This window comes from Acomys minous, assembly GCF_964271855.1.
Source record: "Acomys minous genome assembly, chromosome: 9".
Lineage (NCBI taxonomy): Eukaryota > Metazoa > Chordata > Mammalia > Rodentia > Muridae > Acomys > Acomys minous.
This window is the reverse complement of record NC_140490.1, coordinates 105175790-105197899: the sequence shown is the minus strand read 5'-3', so window position 1 is coordinate 105197899 and position 22110 is coordinate 105175790.

Genomic DNA, 22110 nt, shown 5'->3' with positions numbered 1-22110 from the left:
GAGAGAACCGCTTTAGGGAAGGCTTTGGGGCTCCGGCTCCTGCTGAGGTTCCGGGTTCTGGTTACTCCAGGTTCCAGCAAAAGAAATCCTGCTGATTACGCCAAGAGAACCATTCCTCAGAACTGATATCCTTACGGTTTTGTTATTGTGTTCATTAATTCTCTTTTTCTATTGTTTTGGTTAGTCGGGTTATAAGTGACATACACATGGTTAATAAGCTGTAATAAAATATGTTGATTAAGAAAATTAAGCCTACACTCTTGTCATCTCTAGATACTTTTCTCCTTCCCCTACTTTTCCACTAGGCTCCCCATGCCTTACCCAATGTTTATCTGTGAGTCTCAGACATATGTTTTGAACACAGCTAGGTGGAGCCTTTCCAAGGACAACTCTGATAAGCTCCTGTACGCAAGCAAAACAGAGCATCCTTAATAGTGTTAGACGCTGGCTTTCTTCCATGGGGTGGGTCTTGGGGTAGGCCAGGCATTGGTTGGATATTCCCTCATTCTCTGCTCTATCTTTATCCCTGGAAGACTTGTAGTCTGGGTAAGTTTTGGATCAAAGATTTTGTGAGCGATATGGTGTTCTCTCCCCCCACCCTTGCCCCACTAGGAATCTTTGTCTGGTTAGAGGGTGTCCTCTTTAGTCTCCATGAACCCTGATACTAGGAGTCTCACCTAGAGTCCCCCTAATAACCTCCCCCAGAGGCCTATTCTGACTTAGGTCTTCAGTTTGTCACATAGATATCCCCACCCACAGCTTCTCTTTCCTCTACATGCCTTCTATCCTCCAAGCCTCGCTCTCCCCAGGTCTGATCTCCACCCCTATTTCTCTGTATGCCCCCACTCACTCAGAAGGAGAAATAGAATAGACAGAGGTAGTTGTTAAAGAGGTATAAGCTCATTTTAGTTCTTGCTATTCCTGCCTGGCTTTGGTAAACACTGAAAAATACTCTGAGCAGATGACTGAACAAATGCAATACAATAAACGTATCTCCTCATCACTGGAATGCTTACACTGAGGCCAAAGGAGGTGCAAGGACAATCTAGGTTTTAAGGCCAGTGTGTGATATGCTAAATCCTAAGGCAAGCCTCCAAACATCCATATGTGCTTCTGTAAATACACAGATGTTACATCTTCAAAGCAATGCTTAGCAAACTGCTATTCCTCTCTATTCAACTTCACTGTTGCCATGGGCAACACATTCAAAAGTGCTCCTAGTTCATTTAAGAATTTTAGCCCCTTATATTTACATAATTAAAACCATTAATAATTCCACATTCTTTATTTTTTCAATTTACTAGTTAGTCTACTCCCATCAAGAAGCAGTAGGGTAATACTTTATGAAAAATAGAGAGTGTCCTCTGAAATTATGCAATTTTAAAACCATTTTACCTGAAAGATTTCCCTCATAATTATACAATCTAACGCTTCACAAAGTATAACTACAGTGTGTTTGGGGTTTTTTTTATTCATTGTTTATGTGATGTGTGCCAAGTGTATTTCTTTGTGTACATCTGTGTGTGTGTGTGTGTGTGTGTGTGTGTGTGTGTGTGTGTGTGTGTGGTTGTATGCCATGTGGAGGTCAGAGGACAATCCTCAGTGTCAATCCTTTTCTACGTCATTTAACAAAGGGTATTTCTTGTTGGTCACCGCTGGGTTTTCCAGGCTACCTGTGCCCCAAGCTTCCAGGGAATCCTCCTTCTCTTCTTCCAGTGTTGCAGTGGGAGCAATAGGATTACAGATACATGGTGTGCTGCCCAGCTTTATGTGGGTTCTGGAGACCACGTTCCAGCTCTCACACTTGGGAATCAGGACTTTGCCCACTAAACCACCACATATAGATGAAGGCTAGCTGGCCATCTCCTATCTCTTCAAGGGTTGTTTAAGAGGCTTGCTCTATAGCAGCATATGTAATTGAAATAAGTACTTCATTAATATTTGCCCCTGAGTTAAAGGGGTATTTTCTCAGCTTTATCTACTATGCAGGAGTCTGAGTGTTTTATTAGTGCGATTTGCTTTCATTAGATGAGATGCAAGATGAAGTGAAAGGTTAAGAACCTGTCTGCTTAGCAACAATAGAGGTAGACAGATTTGTTCATTGGAAAAATTAAGAAAATGTAAAATTCAGTACATTATAGAAGATGCAAGAATTACATTATTCTTGGTGTTCCAGTTATCTATTCCTATATTAAGAAATTTCTACAACTATAGAATACTGTCATTAAAAAAAACTTACCCTTTTTTATATCTCAAATTCATAGCCAGTTAGGACCAAGATGTTCACTGTCTGGAAATCTGGCTATAGTGTCATTCTGTAAAATACAGATGCCATCTATGACTATATGTCTGAGTCCTCAATACTGAACTGTGAAGCCACTTCCCCCACATGTCCTATTTTAATGTTGTTCATGTGAGTATCAGTATTCTCAGAGGACAGAAGGAAAAGTGGCATATTATGCTTTTTATTTTTATTGTTTCCAAAGTCCCAGAACATTCCTTCCATTCATCATTACGTCCATAGGCTAGTGCATCTCAGAAGCCTAACCAAGAGACCAATGCCAATCAAGGTGCAGAGAATTAGAGACTGTGGAATGCTCATCTCTCAATGGGACATCACATCCCTCATTTCAAGGCTTGGGGGGGGGGCGTTCACTGTGGAAGAGAGGTGAAAAGATTGTTAGAGTAGGAGGCAGGGGCAACAACAAGGAAACCCAGACATAATATTGTAGTTCCACATATGTGCTCACATAGTTGTAACAACATACATAAGACCTATACCGGTCCAGCCAGATAAAAATCACAGCAGGGAAAGGAGAGGTGTACATGAGTGATGCTATACCTCTTCTTGAGGAGCTTGTAGTAACTTTCCTATAGCTGTTGCAAGAAAGGGGTTAGTTTTCTTTAAGTGTGTGGCCTGTGGTAGGTTTACCAGACTCCAATGGAAGGCCACACAACCAAGAATGTATGTGGAGCAAAAACTGAGCTATGTGTTTTTTTTTTAACCAAATTTAGGTGAGTAGAAAGGCATATATTTGAGAGGAGTTGGGAGAGAAGGTGAGTTTAATAACAATGCACTGTAAGAAACCCCCAAAGAACTGATTAAGCACACATGTATGCAATTCCTCCCGAAAAAGATATTTTATTATAAATACATTGCCTTATGTTTGACATTATATGAAAGTAATTTTCTGATAAACTAATACAATTTAAGTAGTTTCTTTTATACTAGACATTTATAATTAAATCATAAACCAATGAAAGACAGGTTAGAAATAAATTTTATTGTGCTTCCAGTAGTGAACCAATAGATAGTAAGTTATCTTCAATTAATATTCATCATGTCAGCCTGGCATAGTGGCGTATGCTGTAATCCTGGCACTCACGGGGTGGAGGCAGGCAGATCTTTGTGAGTTCCAGGCCAGCATCAACAGGGCTACACAGAGAAACCCTGTCTCAACAATAAAAAACCAAACCAATTGAACAAACAAACAAAAAACCAAACAGCAACAGCAACAAAATTTCATTGTGTCTGTCGAGGACCCTACCCTCGTAGGTATTAGTTTATGAAGTTATTTAAGAGAAAACTTGCTGAATGAGTAATCATTAAGAAGTGTATTCTAGTCGGACATGGTGGCACACACCTTTAATCCCAGGACTCAGAGAGGCAGAGGCAGGCAGATCACTGTGAATTCAAGGCCAACCTGGTCTAAAAAAAAATGAGTCCAGGACAAGAATGGCTACACAGAAAAATAAAACTGTCTTTAAAAAAGGGGGGGCTGTACTTTAAGGTTTTAAGTCTTTATTCTTTTGAATCAGGGCCAGTAATATCATAAGATTTAGTCTTAATACCTACATAATATAAATTATATCTGGCATGTCTCCTTGGTAAATCCAATGTTCAGACATGACTAAAGGCAAAAAAAATTGAGTGAATTTATAATCTTATCCACTAATTATATATGCAGCCATCAAGAAATATTAGTCTTCTAGTTAGTGGGTCTAAATACAAATCCTATTATCTGTATCACGGGCCTGCTAGAAGCAGCCTTTGATCTGAAAGTCACTGAGTCTAGGCCTTGTGCTTGGGTTTATTCTTTCATCTTTCCTTCTGAGAGTTAATTCACAAGATCTTTTCCCTATGTTCCAGTCTTATTTCTGTTATAGAAGGTTAAAAAAATTCTTAAACATTTCTGAAAGTAAAATTTTCTTCTTATTTATCAAAGAGTTCTTTTTAGAGACAGCCCTATTATTTCTTTAATATCCACAAGAAAAATCTGGTCCGTTATTTTTTTGTTAACCTTGTATATTGAATCACAGACTTCAAAACATTTTTTTCTAGCAGAAAACAAAAAACAAAAAATAAGGCTTTATACCTCTTTTCCCCTTTAATTAATTTTTACTAGTTTGGTTACATAAAATCATAGTAAACTATGAACTTTTAATATTTGTAATGTCTAAATAAAAACTCAAAGTATTTCAGCATTGGGTTAGGTCATTGCTGTAAGTCAAACCACTATTATCATTTTAATATGCTGTCTTGCTTGTTAATTAGTTCCTTTTCACTTCCCACTGGAAACATAATTTTTCAATATGTGCAGTAAAGTAAACATGGCCAAAACCATAAAAGTCATAAGCTAAGAATATACTTATGTTGTTAAATGCTCTTTGTTTTGGATAGATTCTGTTGCCATGATGAAAATTATAACTAAAAGTCATTTAGGAGAGGGAAGGGTTTACTGTAGGTTGCAGTCCATCATAGAGGAACTGCAAGATTTTAAGCAGAAACCGTGTAGGAATCTTGCAGGATGGTGTACTTTCTGTCTTGTTATCAGGTTTAGGATTGATGTTTTTAATACATCCTAAGACTGATATAGAATCCAATATATACATAGAAATGATACGGGAATTTTGGGGATACTTTTGAATTGGACAGAGCTTTTATTGGCTCTTATTGAGTTCACTTCAGGGACTAAGTTTCTAGAGAACTCAACCAGCAAAGGAAACTGAAGCCAGTGGCTCTCAGGATTTTGTTTCATGAGTTTAAAGAATGGAATTCATGGATCATCCAAGCAGAAACTTGGAGAGAAGCTTTTTATTGATTCACACACACAATGTGTGTGTGTGTAAGAGAGAGATGAAAAGGAGAGAGGGAAGGAGGAAGAGGAAGAAGAGGAAGCGGATCAAGAAGAAGAAAAGTGAGAGGATATATAAATATAAAATCTCAAAACATAGAGAGCTCTCATAGAGCAGAAGGAGGGGTTGAAGAAGAAATAAAATGATGCTGAGTGGCTAATCTGGGCTCCTTATATAAAACTTACACAGAAACGTGCACCATGCGTGGAAAGGAAGATGAGCTAGTCAGTTCAGTTGGTCCAAACTTAAGGAGTTCAGGTCTCTCCTTCCAGTGTTTTGTTTTTGTTTTGTTTTGTTTTGTTTTAATAGGCTCTCTGTAGCTTCCGGGCATGGATAAGAGATAGCAGGGAGACAGGAACCAGAACTCGAGTAAGTTCACCGTCAGAGCAGCTGTTTGGGGTTCCTGCCCTAGTTGATTAGTTTCTACCTCTAGATCTCACCATGCATACACACAAAAATATATCTGCACAACTGCATGCATACTATGAATATCTGGTTTTACTGTAAAGGTAGCACCAGGAGAAGTAAATAAAGAGTTAAATGGAATGAATTATTAACATTTGAAACATTCTTCTCATTCTATCCCTACAGAGAATAGGGTAGGGTCGAACCCAGGACTTCAAGTTTATGAGGCAAGCCCTCCTCTCAACTAAGGTACAGCTGCCGCTAGATTCTCTATGTAAGCCTCGCAGTAATCACTTCAATTACCAAGTATGTGCAAACATGGACTTTCTCTTATTTGTTTTTAGATTTTAGTTTTTGTATTATAATTATATCAATCTCTTCTTTTTTCCTACCTCTAAACCCTCCCTTACACCCTTCTTTGCTCTCTTTAAAATTCATAGCCTCTGTGTTTTAAATTAAAAGTTATTACATTTACATGTAATATAACATGGCCTGCTCCATCTGTATGACGCTATCTTTATATGTGTGTTTCCAGGCTAACCATGGCTATTGATAAGCGTGTGCAAATATTTCCTTTCTTAATGGTGTCGCCCCCCCCTTTTTTTTTTCTTTTCCATTTAAAATTTCTCCACGCTCCTGAGTCATATCCTTCCTGACTTAAACACTGACTCTAGTTGCCATGGATATTTGCTGGTGGTTTTCTCTCTTTATTTCACATATCCCATCAATAGCCAGGCTCTTGTAAATACACGTTGTAATCCTATTTAGATTTCTTTATTAATCTATATCAGCACTTGTCTCTTTCCCAGGCTGTCTTATGATTCCTGACTTTTCGGCTTCTTCCATTATTCATCATTTACGTTTTTTTTTTTTTTTAAACCAGCCTTGGCTACATTTATAAAATTAGAAGTGATCATAACACATTAAAGGAAAATTCTTCTAAACGATTTTTATTGTTATTAAGACAGAATCTAAATCCCATAATATGCCCTAGAATATCCTACAGAGTCTGGCTACTGATCTTCCTCCTTCATATTTCCCCACCCTCATCCTATTATGTTCAAACACCCCAATCCTCCATTCCAATTAGCACCATGCAACTTCCTTCTCTACAGGGCTCCTTACTCTGCATCTGCATCTTATTCCTAGTGCACTTATCCACATAAATATTACTCTTTTTTTCTGGACAGAAGTAAGTAAATATACTTCATTATTGAGAACGATAGTGGCTGACTTTTTTTTTTTCTGAAATGCTTATTATAACTCAAACCACTGTTTCATTCTTGCAATTGGGAATAGTCACTGCTGTCTTCAAAGACAAAGGTAAGTAGCATTCTATTGCAGGCAACAGGCAAAATTCTCAGTAAATGTTTCAGAGCTTCAACAAACTGAAATGCTAACTAATCATATAGATACAGTCTATGGCCATGTTCTCTAAAAAATTCTTGGGGTCAAAATATGTCCTTGGGAGTATTCCATGTTTGTATTCAAAGATCACAAACTATCTTTCTCTGAAATCTCCAACCTATAGAAAAGCTCTGGAACACCACGGGTATCATGTAAGAGAAATGTGCAGATAGAGTGATGACATTGTCCCTTCAAAAGAAGGTTGATGAAGAAACTCACAAATTTTGGACACAGGGAAAACAAAAGAGAAAACACTAAAAGGCATCGCTGTTGGTGGCTGATTAACTGGAAAATGATTAATATTAAAGATGTGCTTAGCTTTCAAATTGCTTTGTGCTTATTTTATTAATTGACATGAAGAAATCTATCAATGCTTAAAATAATTTGCCTAGATGAAATTTAAACAACACACTGAATTTATTAAAAATTATCATTCCCTTTGTACAGTTATTAGAATAATTATCAGTTTTATTTATTGTCTCATCAGCTAACCTTTCAAGGGACACTATAATCAGATAATGATGTTGGATGTTAAGCACAGAGAAAATCCAAAATGTATACCTTTATTTATAGCAGATAATATTAAAAATTTCAGTATTGGATTATAGTTTTATTTCATCACTGAGTATGGGCTTTTTCTTTGAATATATAATCAAATATCAAATCAATTATTTTTCATTTTGTATGAATTTCTGTCCACGTACTATCACAATAATACAGTAATTAATAAGAGTAAGACATATATTTATATAAAATACATTCTTTAAAATATAGTTACATATAAGTGTTTTCATCTCATGTGTTTTTCTCTGTCAGATATCAAGTAACTGAGACTCATGGAGTATAATCCATGTTCTGAGAATGATATCCCAGTTAAAAAAGGGGAAATTCACATTGTACCTTCTAATTTAAGTCTATCTTACTCAAAAACTAGAAAAAAAATATATATAGAGAGAGAGAGAAATGGAAAATAGTTTATATTTTCTGCAAGGCACCTAAATATATGGCAACTAACAAGCAAATTATTTTTTTATGGCCAAATGTTTAGTTTTCCCATTGTTATTTGGTTATTTAAATAGTATTTTTTATAATGTAACAAAAAGATTGTGAAAGACCTCAGTAAGGTTAGGGAACATGTTCTAGCCTCTTTCTCTTTAATTAGCTGAATAATTGCTCCAGCTTTTCAATTTTCTTTGCCCATGGAGATTTAGCTTGATACTCAACTTTCATCACATGAAAACCACATTCATTTTTCCCAGGATAATCTGTTCGATTTTCCTCTCAAGAATGATTGACAACTATTCAGAATGCTCAGAGTCACTGATGCCTGAAAAAAACAGTTTTCTCTCTGAAGGAAAAGCAAAATAAAACTGGACATTAAATTATTTTGTATATTTTATACAATGTACATACATATATTTATATCATAGACAATACTTACGAAGTATATTTGCATATACATAATCTTGTGATAGCTGTAGTATTTTTAAAACATATATTATGTCCCCAGGTATGAAGCAAGTCTGAAACACATTTACTTGAAGAAAATATTATAAGAAAAATAGTATGTACTATGGACTATGTGGTCACAGAAATTAGAAATTCAGATAATACCAAATTGATCATATCCATTTGGTGCACATGACATTATATGTTAAATAGTGTGTGTGTGTGTGTGTGTGTGTGTGTGTGTGTGTGTGTGTGTATGTGTGTGTGTGTTTCTTATTGTCTTTGAGATGAGATTAAGTGTATGTCACAACTGAAAAATCAAGGATAGTTTATATAGTTTTTGGTTTAATTATTCAGACTACTATTGGGTAGTCATATTCTTTTTCTGGTTTCTTAAATGCTTGTCTTGTCAGAAAAAAAAATTAATTGATTTTAAAATGACAGAAAATATTTTTATTAAGTGATGTTCAGTATGCTATTTTAAAGAACATGACTAACTGTCATAAGATTATGTGTGCAAGCAAACTGTCCTGTGTAGTTTAAGCTATTTCCAACTATCATGTGTTTCCACGTAACATGTGAAATAGAATACCAACATTTTTGGCATCTGCAGTGTTGTTCTTGGCAACAATAATAGCATGTGACAGTGCTTATGTGAGTCTGATGCTGGACCACAAGAGTGCATAGGAGGATTTAATCAAAGTGAAGCAGGAATAGTGATGCAGAAAACAGCACCGTATTAGTGCAGTGCAGCAATAGTACAAATAGGTAAGGCAAGAAAAGGAAGAAATAACTACAACAAAAAAAAAACTGAGGACAGTATTTTATGGGAGAAACAATAGGAACATAAACAAGAATATTCCTGGAAGTTATTGTAATATTTAAATTAATTTATTGTCAGGTAGTGTGGAATGCCCTTTTTAATCTTTTCCTTTCTTGTAATTTAATTTATATTTAGTAAACAAAGCCAAATCTCACTGTGCTACTTGATAAGAAAAAGGAATGGTTCCATGGTTACAAATAATTTCTACTGTTTTCATCAAAATTACAAACAAGACTGAGGTGTCTATGACTAGCACCATGCTAGTATTTAAAAAGGGATTTTGTTGTTATTGTTTTGGATTTTCAATGGTTATTGATGTTTCTCTGTGGTAGAGTGCTTGTATGGTTCTTAAAACAATTTATACAGATAGGGTAATGTCACTCATGTTCAATTCAAAACCATAAATATTTTAATATACATTTAGTTTAGGTATTAGTCAAATATTCAATTGTTAAGATCATCTAGTTATATCTAGCAGATAGGTAGATAGATAGATAGATAGATAGATAGATAGATAGATAGATAGACAGATAGATATGCAGACAAAGTAATGGCCTAGGGACTAAGGACTAATATTAAAAATCACATAGAAGATGAATACATTTTTGAGTCCTTTAATCCTTCCATGTATCTTTCAAGTGTTTCAACACAGTTAGTAATACATTGCAATGACAATTTTATAAAGAGAAATTTAGTGAAGAGAAACAAATCTTTTATAATCATATCTTTACTACTTAAAATAAAACTTTGCACTTGGCAATTGCAATTAGGAATACAAACAACTTGGAAACATTTGAAGTGGTTCCATTCTTTGTTTATTATCTGAACACAGAAACATTGTTGCTGTTATTCCAAAGCAATTGATCTGTGGGATACTGGTAAAGCCATTCCGCCTATAGGCCAGACTCAAGAGCAAGGCCAAAGCTCTTCTCACGAATCCCAGCATGAGCGTCTATGAAGGACTGACTGATAGGTTTGAAAAGAGATTAGCAGCTATGGTTTTCTCCTTCTTGATTTTCACATTCCGAGACTGCTCCCCTACAGAGATCTCCTACCCAGACTAGCTAGCCTCTCCTTCTGAGCTGTACCTAACAAATACATGGAGCTTTCACTTCGCTGCTGTAGAGGTTAGTGAATCTTCCCTGATCCCAGCTTCATTGTACATGTGTCTGTGTGCCTGTGTCTTCTTCATTCTCGGACTGACTTTAGTCAGGTTTCCAGGACCCAAACAGCACAAGGTTTGGCACAACATCAGTTCCAATTCTTTATTTCTCCCTACAAATGCTTGTTAACTTCTCGGAATTAGGAAATATTTTTAGTAAAAAAACACATGGGGGGAACATAGACATAGCTATTCATATAATTCAGGCTTTATGGATTTACTATGCTCTGGCCTCCTATCTATTATTTTGTATTAATAATACAAGCACTGTAGGGATGCTCTGATTTCATTGCTGTAATTTGTTTGGGGTTGGTCTGATGCTATATATTCTAACACTAATTACTGGCCCCTCCCAAATCTAGTTGCTGCCCAGATGAACACATTCTCATTCTCGTGTACACCTGTCGTTGTAGTGCAAATCCTGCTCTACCTATTTAAAGGTGGATGGGTTAATAGAAAAATGCTGAAGCTTGGGATTTTGCAGAAGAGAGGTAGGTGGAGCTTCAGCTTCACAGGCCTGGGGCTGTGGGTACCACAAGGCAAGGAGAGAGGTGATACAGGTACAGGAGGAAAGAGAAGGAAGAAGAGGTCATGATGGGTTAGCGTGGAGAGAAGCACACGATGGCATTGGCATGGATGGAGGGAAGTAGAGCACAAATAGGACCAAAGAAGATGGCCTGGAATAGGGGATGGAAAATGGTAAGAATAGCATAGAGAGGTAATATCTGCCCAGGCCCAAGTGACATGAGGTCACTCGAAAATACCAGGTGGCTGTGTCTTTATTGATTATGATAGCAGGTTAGGTAACACTGTCGTAATAATTATAGGTTTTAATAATAAACATTATTAGACTATTTTAACATTTTCCAGCACAACAACTGTTATCTAGTGTTCCATCTGACTTCATAATGATGCTTTAATAATTAACTAGCATGCTCACATCTAAACGTAACATTTCAAACAATAGAAACAGACATTTATTTATAAAGGGCTAGAGAGACACTTCAGTGGTGAGATAATTATGAAAACTGAAGCCGACCGGAAACAGCACATGAGAAGTTAGTATATGGAAGAATGGAGCAAAAACAAGTCAGAAGAGAGGGAAGGTTTTTACATTTTTTTTGTTAACTTTGCCTTTAATGTAATATAGAGACAACTTGATTTGGCATATATGTACTATGTCAGTAGCTGGCTATAACTTGTGCTCAACAATTATTCTACTGTTGTGCATCTATACTGTCTCTTGGAGAATTAATTTCCATTACACATAAATATGTCTATAGGACTGAATTCTAGCCAGTTGTATGTAAATTGAACTGACCTTAGAGGAATTTCTAGAGTGTATGCTCTTCGTTGTTTCTATTCCTCTTTTTTTTTTAAAATGGAAATTGTTAAATAATTTTATCATGTGGAAAAATCAACAAAAAGAAATTCAGGTCTCACTATCCCAAAAGGCATGCCCCATGAAAGTTTTCACTTACCAGGAGATTGGGATAGATGTGAGGACATCCTATTGGGACTCTAGGTGAGAGAAATATAGGAAAATGGGGAAATAGAAGGATCCAGATGGTCCTAGAAATCTAGAAGAAGAACATCTTGACAGGTGGATCTGGGCCCAGGGGGTTCTTCTCAAACTACTGCACCAAGTAAGGACAATACAAGCAGTAAACATCGAACCCCTACTCAGATCTAGCCAAGGGACAGGGCATTCTCCACAGTTGTGTGGAGAGCGGGGACTGACTCTGACATGAACTCTGGTGTCTTATATTTGACCACTTCACCCTAGTGGTGAGGCCTGGTGGTGCCCAGAGAAAGAATAAGCAGGTTACCAAGATGAGACTTGATATCCTATGACCATATAGTGGGGGAGGAGGTCCCCCTTGGTCTTAGACCTAGGAGAGGGGAATAGGGTGAAAGCTTGAGGGAGGGAGGAACTGGAGGATACAAGTGATGGATAACAATTGAGATGTAATCTGAATAAATTAATTAAACTATTAAAAAATTCAGGTCTATGATCAGAAACATCTTGTACATCCTCTTCAGATGAACTAGTTCAAATTAATAGGTATTTAATTTCTTTTGCCACTGTTTGGAATCTTTTTTCTAACTCCTTAGCCTTCACTTCAAGTACAGGAAGGATCCTGTGGAGGAAGACTTTACAGGTAACATGGTACAAAGAGATGAGTAAGAGTCACAAGTATAGTGAGAATTAAGGCTCACACCCATTGTGCACTACATATGTACAACTATGGTTATATACATATTAATCTTTCATAGAATGAGCCTTGGGATAAATGTTTCTTTATATCCTCATTTTTTTATGATACATTCAAAAGCATTCTAAAATATACCTATTATGTCCCCCCAAGTGATTATTTTATCATTATTTAATAACATTATTTAGTAAACATGATTGTGAAGTTCCTTTGTATGGATGCAGACTTCAAAGAGAGCATACACAGTGCTAGTAAAGTGATTACAGTAAAAAGATAGAGATCTTTTAATGGTATATACGGTTTGAAATTCTAACATAATGTTAAATGTTTTGTAAACAATGGTTTATTTAATGGTTATACTGGTCCTAAGAGATAATTTTTTATAAAATTGTAGATTTAGTCACAAAATGGCAGCCTTTTGGTGCTAAGCCGTAGCATATATAAGGCTCCAAGGTTAACGTGGAGTGTTCTGGCTAGCCCATCTCGTCAAACCAGAGAGCTGCAGGGACGAGAGACCCCCATCTCAAGAAGTAACAAATAGACAAATAAATAAATGATAAATAAGTCAGTATGCATAATGTGGGGAGCCATTTACATATACCTCTGAACTCATATGCATATACACATACATGCAAACATAAACATGCACATGTTAAAAAAAATCAAGTTTATTTTATGAGTATTGAACAATAATAATCAAAAGTAAACCCTAAAATTCAGAGTATATGTTACAGAAAAGTAATTTCATCACAGCAAAGAAAATTTTTTATCACGTCCACGAGTACTTTCTTATGAATTTATTTGAGAATCATTGCAGTTCTTGCCTTACGAGCCATTTTTCCTACTAAACATTAAGAGATATCAGACAGTGAAATTAAATCTAGTCATGATTTGTCACATAATATCTTTTTATAGCCCAACATATTCTTGAATCTTTACATGTACATTACACACCTAGTAAACACATGTGCATCTCTTTTTAGAAGTGTGTAGAGAGTCTTACAGGTATAATTTATTGTCTTGTACTCTTTACCCTGTTCTTCAAAACTAAAATATACAATGCCAATGACTATTAAGAAAATCAGAAAGTGTGCATATTTTATTACTTGAATGCAATTAGTGATAAGCTTTATTGAATTTCAAAAGCTGCTCCCTGCTGTTCTCTCATTGTTGATGCTCCCAGGCACAAGCACTTCAACTTTGTTCCAAATGGTCAGGAAACAACTGGAGGCCCAATCTGGAGTTTAATTTGTCCTGAAATGGCTTCTGGTTCCCTTTGCTTTGCATTATGTACTTTGTGAAAAGTTACTGTTTTTCAGTGATTATGTATAGGCGCAGTGGAAATATGTCATTGTTCTCACCAATGAGTTAGTGCACAAATACAAAAGGAAGTGAAAAATGCATGAAAGGGGCTACACAGTGAAAACATCACAGGAAGTGAACCTTTTATGCTGTTTTCTTGGAGTGTTTTAGGTAGAAAATGACTTTAAAGGTGTTCTACATGCCTACAGAGTCATCCTCTGAGAATAGAAGTGATTTCCTTAGACAGCTTTCTATCTAAAGGCGTTTCGCAGAAAATGAGTATGCCTTGTCTGTTGCTTTCACTTTACAATGTAACATTTGCATTCGTCAAGGATTTGACTAAGTGGATGAAGAAAATGATGGTGAATTAGCAAGTTAGAACAAGCTTTATACGCAAGATGTGGTTTAAAAAATCTCATCATGGAAGTTATAGTTCCTTCTTCAAAGTCGAATAGCTCTTTTACTGTCAAACACAACAATGAGAAGCTGGAGCTGGGCGTGGTGGCGCACACCTTTAGTCCCAGCACGTGGGAGGCAGAGGCATGCGGATCAATGTGAGTTCGAGGCCAGCCTGGTCTACAAAGCGAGTCCAGGACAGCCAAGGCTACACAGAGAAACCCTGTCTTGGGGAGAAAAAAAAAAAAGACAACAATGAGAGTACCTCATATCTTACATAGGTTAAAATTATTATTTTCAAATTATCTGTTTTCTTCGCAAAAATACCATGGCTAGTGAAAAATATAGGTTATTCAAAATAGTTATAATCAGAATATTAGCTTTTGGAATGTTACTTATTTGGATTTTTAAGTGTAGCGTAGGTAATTAAGATATATCTTACCAATAAATATATTTATGAAATAGTAAATATTTTTAAAAATTAGTACTCAAGAATTATATATGAATTAACTATGTTACTGAAAATTTCATTTTAGAATAACACCAATGCATTAAGTATACAAAATACTATTATTTAGTAGGGAAGCAAATCACTGGTCCCTCAGCGTCCAATGTCATTAGCAATTGTTTCCCCATATCTGCATTTACTCTTTTTCCCCCCAACAATCTTACCACCATGACCCCTCTTCAATATCACCAACTGTCCACTCATTTTGTGTTATAGTTTCCTTAACAATCCTATATCAAGACTCTGACAAGTGTTTTTCTTTCCATAAGGCTTTTAAAATAATATTGGAGAAAAGATGTATGGTATTTAAATTCCAAGAATATATAAACCATATGCCCCTGAATGTTTACATAATAATTATTATCTGAAATAACTCTAAGTTGTCTAAAATATATCCAATCTAATGAAGTGGCTTAGAAATACAGTCACCGTGAATAACATTTTAATATAAAATGGTCAGAATTCCAGATAGACATAAAATAACAAAATAATGAATTTGTAATATTTGGAGAAGCCTGGACTTATTATTTCATTATTGCATTAAAAATACATTCTCTCCTCACATAATATCTCCTGAATACTCTTTCACCTCCTCCTGCCCCTCTGAGTTCTTCCCCACTGCCCTTCCCATTTAGATCCTGTTCCCTTTCTGTCTCTCATTTAAAAAAAAGAACAGATTTCTAAGAATTAAAACAAAGTAATATACAGTGAGATAAACTGAGACACATCACATGGAAGTTGGACAAGACAAACCAAGAAAATGAAATGAACCAGAGAGAAGTCACAAATATCAGAAACTCACTCTTTCAGATTCTCAGGGGTTGCATAAAAACACAAAACTTGAAGCCATACTGTGCGCGGGGAGACATGATGAAGACCTGCGCAGGCCCTGTGAGTGTGTATGAGATTTGTTCCTGTTGTGCTGATGTAGAGACTTGTTTTCTTAGTGTCCTCCATCCCTTCTGGCTCTTACACGCTTTCTGCATCCTCTCCCATAGGGTTCTCTGAACTCTGAGGGGAGGAATTTGATGGAGGTGTCCAACCTAGAGAGAGTTTCCCGTGCCCCCAGCCCCGCCCCCATCCTCCCTTTCTCTCATATGTCTAGCTGTGGCTCTCCATTTTGTTCCCAAGTCTGCTGCAGGGGAAAAAAAAGAGCTTCTCTGATGGTGATCGAACAAGGCACTGATCTATGAGTACAGCAGAATATCATTAGGAGCCATTTTATTCCTATTTCTGTTTCATTGCTGATGTTGTTATTGCGCTTGTTTTACGCGAGCTATCTTGTCTCTGGTCCTTGGTCACTCAAGCAGTGCCTGGTGTCTGGTGTGGTTCCATCACGTGTAGCAGGCCTTAAGTCAAATCAGTCATTAGTTGGTTACTTCCACAAGTTTTATGCCACCATTGCACTAGCTTATATATCTGGCGGGACACTCGTTCTCTCTCTCTCTCTCTCTCTCTCTCTCTCTCTCTCTCTCTCTCTCTCTCTCTCTCTCTCTCTCTCTGTTCTCTCTTTTTTCCTTCTCTTTTTTATGTATGCACTTTACATCCTTATCCTAGCCCCTTCCCTCCACTCCTGCAGGCCCCACCTCCCTCCCTCTTGCCCCTATCCTCCCTCCCCTACTCCTCAGAAAAGGAGAGCACCACTCCCACACCAAACCACCTTAGCATATCAAGGCCCATCAGCACTGAGTGCATCCTCTTCCCCTGTGGCCTATCAAGGCATCCCTGCGGGGGGAAAGTGATCAAAAAGCAGGCAACAGAGTCCATGTCAAAGACAGTCCCCTGTCCCCTTACTAGAACCCTACATGAAGACCACACTACCCATCAGCTGGGTATGTGTAGGTGGCCTAGGTCCAGTGCATGCATGGTCCTTGGTTGGTGCTTCAGTCTCAGCAAGCTCCTCTGGGCCCTCCTTTGTTGATTCTGTTGGTCTTCTTGTGGAGCACCTGTTCCATCCAGCTCTTTCTATCCTTCCTTCCACTCTTCCGTAAGTGTCCCCACGTTCTGCCCAATGTTTGGCTGTGTTTTGATCCCTTACTGGGTGGAGCCTCTCAGAGATGAAATGGGGGCGGAGATCAGACCTGGGAGAGCAGATGTGAAAGGACAGAGGGCTTACAGGAATAAGAAAAAACTTTCACAAGTTGGAGACCTATCATAGGGTAGGCGCCTAGGAGAATATGAGAGTGACTATAGTTGAAACTCCTACTAGGAGCTATCCTGGACAGTGAAGAGACCACCCTCTAACTAGGTAAGACTGCTATCTAGATAGGACTGTGGAGGGAGAGGAACACCAACCGACCCCCAAAAAGTTCGACCTCAAATTTACCCTGCCTACAAGATGTGAAGGGATAAAGACAGAGCAGAGATTGAGGGAATGTCCAACCAATGCCTGGCACAACCTGAGACCCACCCCATGGGAGAGAGCTGACCCCTGATACTATTAATGATACTCTGCTATGCTTGCAGATGAGAGCCTAGCTTGCTGTTTATGTTTCTCTTTTGACAGCATTCAGAGTTCCTTCCTGTACTAGGATTTAGAAGTGAAGACTCTATTTAGGCACTAGCTCAACTTCTACTTGTCCAATGAGCTTTATAGGCGCTGTCTTCAGCAATGATGCCTTTCTGACACTTTACAGAAAGAACTATTGTCTTGGCAACCCTGGGTCCTTTGGGTATTTCCATGGGATTCCCTCTGGCCAACAAATCAATTAGATATATCTCAATTCTGGTACTACAAGCTTCGATTGGTGACAAGTAGTGTCCAATTGGAAATGTCTCTCCCATTATTTGGTGATTTTTATTTACATCATCTTCATATATGTATATATTTTAAGAAGTTTCTGATGTTTGTTGTTTTCATACTATCATTCAAATGGCCCACAATTTTAGCTGTCACTCCCTGTATTTCCTCCCCCAATCTTCTCTTCCAGTCATTTGCTCCTCCAGTTATAGCCCTCCACCCCCTCCATTCATAAATAACTATTTATTATTCTATTTCCTTTTTCTAATGAAATCTATGTGTTCCCTTTAGTCCCTTTTTTCTATACCTACCAATTATGGTTCTATGGGTTGTAGCCTGGTTAGCATTGACTTAACTGTAAACATCCACATACAAGTGAGCACATACCATATTGTATTTCTCTTCCTAGGTCTGGAATACCACACTCAGGATGATTTTGATCTAGGTCCATAGATTTGCCTGTAAATTTTCATCATGTCATTTTTTTTTTTACAGCTGAGTAATACAGCATTGTGTAAAGGTAACACATTGTCTTTATACACTCTTCTGTTGAGGGGCATCTAGGATATTTCCTATTTCTGGCTATCATGAGTAGATCTGCAGTGAACATGGTTGAGCAAGTGTCTATATGGTCAGATGATGCATCCTTTTTTTTTTAATATGCCCAAAAGTGATATAGCTGGATCTTGAAGTAGATAGAGTTCCATCCTTCTGAGGAATGGCAACACTGATTTCCATAGTGGCAGTTACAAGTTTCCACTTCTACCAGCAGTGGATGAATTAGTCCACATTCTTGTCACCATGAGGCTACCTCTAGGTAAGTCACATTCAGCAGCTCACCCTGAAACCATTTCCTTAATGTAGATTTTTTTCCATTACATGACACTTGCTTTGAATTTTCCTTGTTCTTATTCTTCATCCAATCAGTATAATTATATTGTTCACAACACTGCAGCTAGAAATAAAATATTCTATTAATTTTTCATCAAATATTTAAAATGGTGCTATTTATGTAATTCCATTGCATATTGAAATAGTTTGTGATGAAGTAAATTGAATTTGTTTATTCATTGGCATTTAATGAAATGAACAAGTATATTTTTGTTTAGTTTGTTACTTTGTTGTTGCTGTCAATTAGAGCTAAGGCTATAGAAGTGGGTTGTGATCGAATGAAAGTATTATATTTGTAATTCATCTTATTGCAGTCCTGACATTTTGCTTCTAAAGGAACCCCCATGCTATTTTACTTAGATGTGTCTGTAAACACATGAAGCACATCTGACAACCCTATGAGGCAAATAAATGCTAGTAGCTTCCCAGGTGAAGCCAATTTTAACTGCACATTAATTATGCAACATTACAGATGAATGATTAAATTCAAGATTGTAAATGAGACAATCATATTCTACTCAGGAGCTTCCCTGAATAAAATAAAAATCTTTACTCTTCTGACCAGTTCCTCCTCCAATTTGTCTATTGCTTCTGTCCTCCTGCTGTGGTTACATTTCTTCTTGTTATGTGGCATTAGGTACCAAACCCAGGGCCTTGTGCATGTTAGGCCAATGCCTTACCATCAAGATTAATACCCCAGCACTTGGTAGCAATATGATAATTTCATTTTACTGTTTCTTTTAAGACATTTACAACTTCTACTTGGGTATATCTTCCAACTTATCCTTTGACCCACACTTAAAAATGACTAAGTCAGTTTGACCATACCACAGTCAGGTAACCTGTTGATATTGCATTGAAAATGAAAACACCATAGAAAAATTTCCCAATATCTTTCTTCAGAAAAGAGGGCCCAATGTGAGTGGTCCTTATTTCTAAATGTCCTTTTGATTCCAAAGGATTCTTTTCAGCAGCCACTGTGAGAGTCAAAATTCTTGGCTTTTACTTTTTCATGAACAGGAAAAATTGAGGTTAGTTTCAGTGTCAGGGAATCTAATGACCTAATAACTCTAAATAATTATGCTTAGACATTTCTTCTTAGGAAAAATTGTAGAAAGACTCAGAAAAAGAACAGAAATGTTGACCAAGAATTTTTTCCATTGGTTCTGGGCGTTTTCAAGCAAACTTTATGGTAGTTTGTTTGATCCAATGGATGCCGGTCTCTTTCTGGTTTATAGATTAAGTTGTTCAACTTTGCAAGCTGTTGCAAAGTATTATTATCCAAGTTATTCTGGATCAAAGAAACAAATAAATCATATGCCTTTTCTTTTGTATGTATATGTGTTTGTGTGAGAGAGTCAGAGACAGAGACAAAGAGAAAGAAACAGAGAGACAGAGAGACACAGAGAGAGACAGAGAGAATATGAAATTAGTTTTCCACTTTCTGGTTCTGTTTTTAACTGATAAGTGACAGCCTGTGAAAGCCTCTTCTCTTCAGAGTCTCCTACTCCTGACTCCTTTGGAATCAGCTACTATGTTTTCAGCAGTCTCCTCCTTAATCAAAATGTTACATTTCAACCTTGACAGTGAGCTGGCTAACTTTACATCAACTTGACACAAACTAAACTCATCTGATAGAGGGAATCTCAAGAGAATGCCTCCATAAAATCGTCCTGTAGGCAAGCCTGTAGGATGTTTTCTTAATTATTGATTGATGTGAGAGGGCCTAGCCCACTGTGGGTGGGGCTACCCTTGGGTTGGAGGCACTATAAAGGGCAGAGTCAAATGGCCTTAGAGACCCAGCAACAGTAGGATACATTATCATTAGCTGCTGAGAAGGGACATATTCTGACTGTGGCCATGAGTTTCATGTCCTCCCTCTCTGCATGTATTATATCCCCTTATAAAGGGGACTGTTCCTCTTTCCCCCACTCCTTTTTTTCCCTTTCACCCTCACCCAGAGCCCCCTCCCTTAATAAACCTTCCATGCGAGATCTGTCACATGATGTGACTTTATGGATTCTTCTGACATGACTTAACAGGCTTTCCTGTTACTTTTGCTCCACTTTGTGGGTCGAAGCCACACAGGAACCCTATTGCCAGTCTGCCTGCAGCAGGCTCACTTTCCAACCACGCAATTGCTAGACTCCTGTGTCTAACACCAACCAATTGGTGAGTTCCCAGTGTAAATGCTTCCCTGGACCAGAGGGACTGAGTGTTGAGGGTCTGATATCCCTCTGGTGTCCTTGGAGGTGGGGGAACCCCTGGTTGTGGCTTTTAAAGCTAAGGCCAGAGCTCTTCATGGACCTCTATCATGGAATTTTTTTCCTTGCGTGAGGTTTCATCTGCCAGCAGTTGCTTTCTTTCTCATAAATCCTAGCACTAGGTGAACCGTGTCTGCTCGGGCATCTAGCCTCACTATCTGCCCAGTTTAGTGACAACCTGCTGGCGAGCTCAGACAGACTCATTTTAGTCCTACCTGTGTCCGTGGAAGCCTTGGATTCAGGCGGGTGACTCCTCTCCTCACCCATAGGAATAGTATCTCAGTCCATACCTCCAACCTCCCCACTGGGATGTCTTCTGGAGAATTTCAGATCCTTACAACTAGCACCCAATTTAAGGGCTTCTAAGCCTACACGCCTTTGTAGCCAAACTTGGCCCCAGTGTCCCTTAGATAATAGATCAAAATGGCTACCTGGTTGCACTCTGGATCCTGGTACTATCCAGACCTTTATAATTACTGGCAGTGATCAGATAAATGGATGGAGTTTAACTATGTTCAAGCTTTCTCTTATCTTCCCTCCCAACCCTCTCTCTGTTCTTCCTGTTTCCCAACTCAGCTCCTTCTAGCAATGAAGTCTCAACAAGAAGAAACCTCCACTACCCTTGAGGCTGCTAACAAGCCCCCTCCTTACTGGCTCCCAACCACAGCTCCCTCTCCTTCTTTGGCTTCTTCTGCCTCTTCTCCTCCTTCTCCAGCAACAGGTTGCTCTAATCACTCTACTCTGGCACCTACTTTCACCCCATCAGCAGCGTTTAGTCCACCACCATCACTTGCTCCTGCCGTGCAGTGAAACCCCGTCTTTCTCCCCACTCGTATCCTAAACCAGCCTCAGTTCTTCCTTTGCTGGAGGTTTCCTGGGTGGATGGCCTGGTCAGAGTACATGTCCCCTTCTCATTAAATGAACTCTCTCTAAATACCATTTCCCTGTTGGCATCCAATTACAGAACTCTGCCTGGTACATCGCCTAAGCTCAGTACTTTTCAGAGCCTCAGGGGACTTAAGCCTATTATCTCTGAAGTCCTAAGCCTACTATCTCTGACCTCTCTTTGCCTCACTTCTTCCCCCTTTAACACCCCTATACTTGCAGCTAAGAAGGCCAATGGAATCTACTGCCTGGTTTGAGACCTTTGGCTCCTCAATTGTGCATTGTCTCCCTCTATCCTGTCGTAGCTAACACTTTTGCACTCCTTTTCACTATCCCCTCAGAGACTTCCCATTACTCAGTCCTGGACTTCAAGGATGCTTTCTTTTCTCTCCCCTTCAATGCCTAGTCACAAAATATTTTTGCTTTCACCTGGGCTCACCCTGACATCTTCCTCTCTACTCAATTCACCTGGACCGTTTTTCCCAGGGGTCCTGAAACAGCTCACACTTGTCAGGCCAGTCTCTGG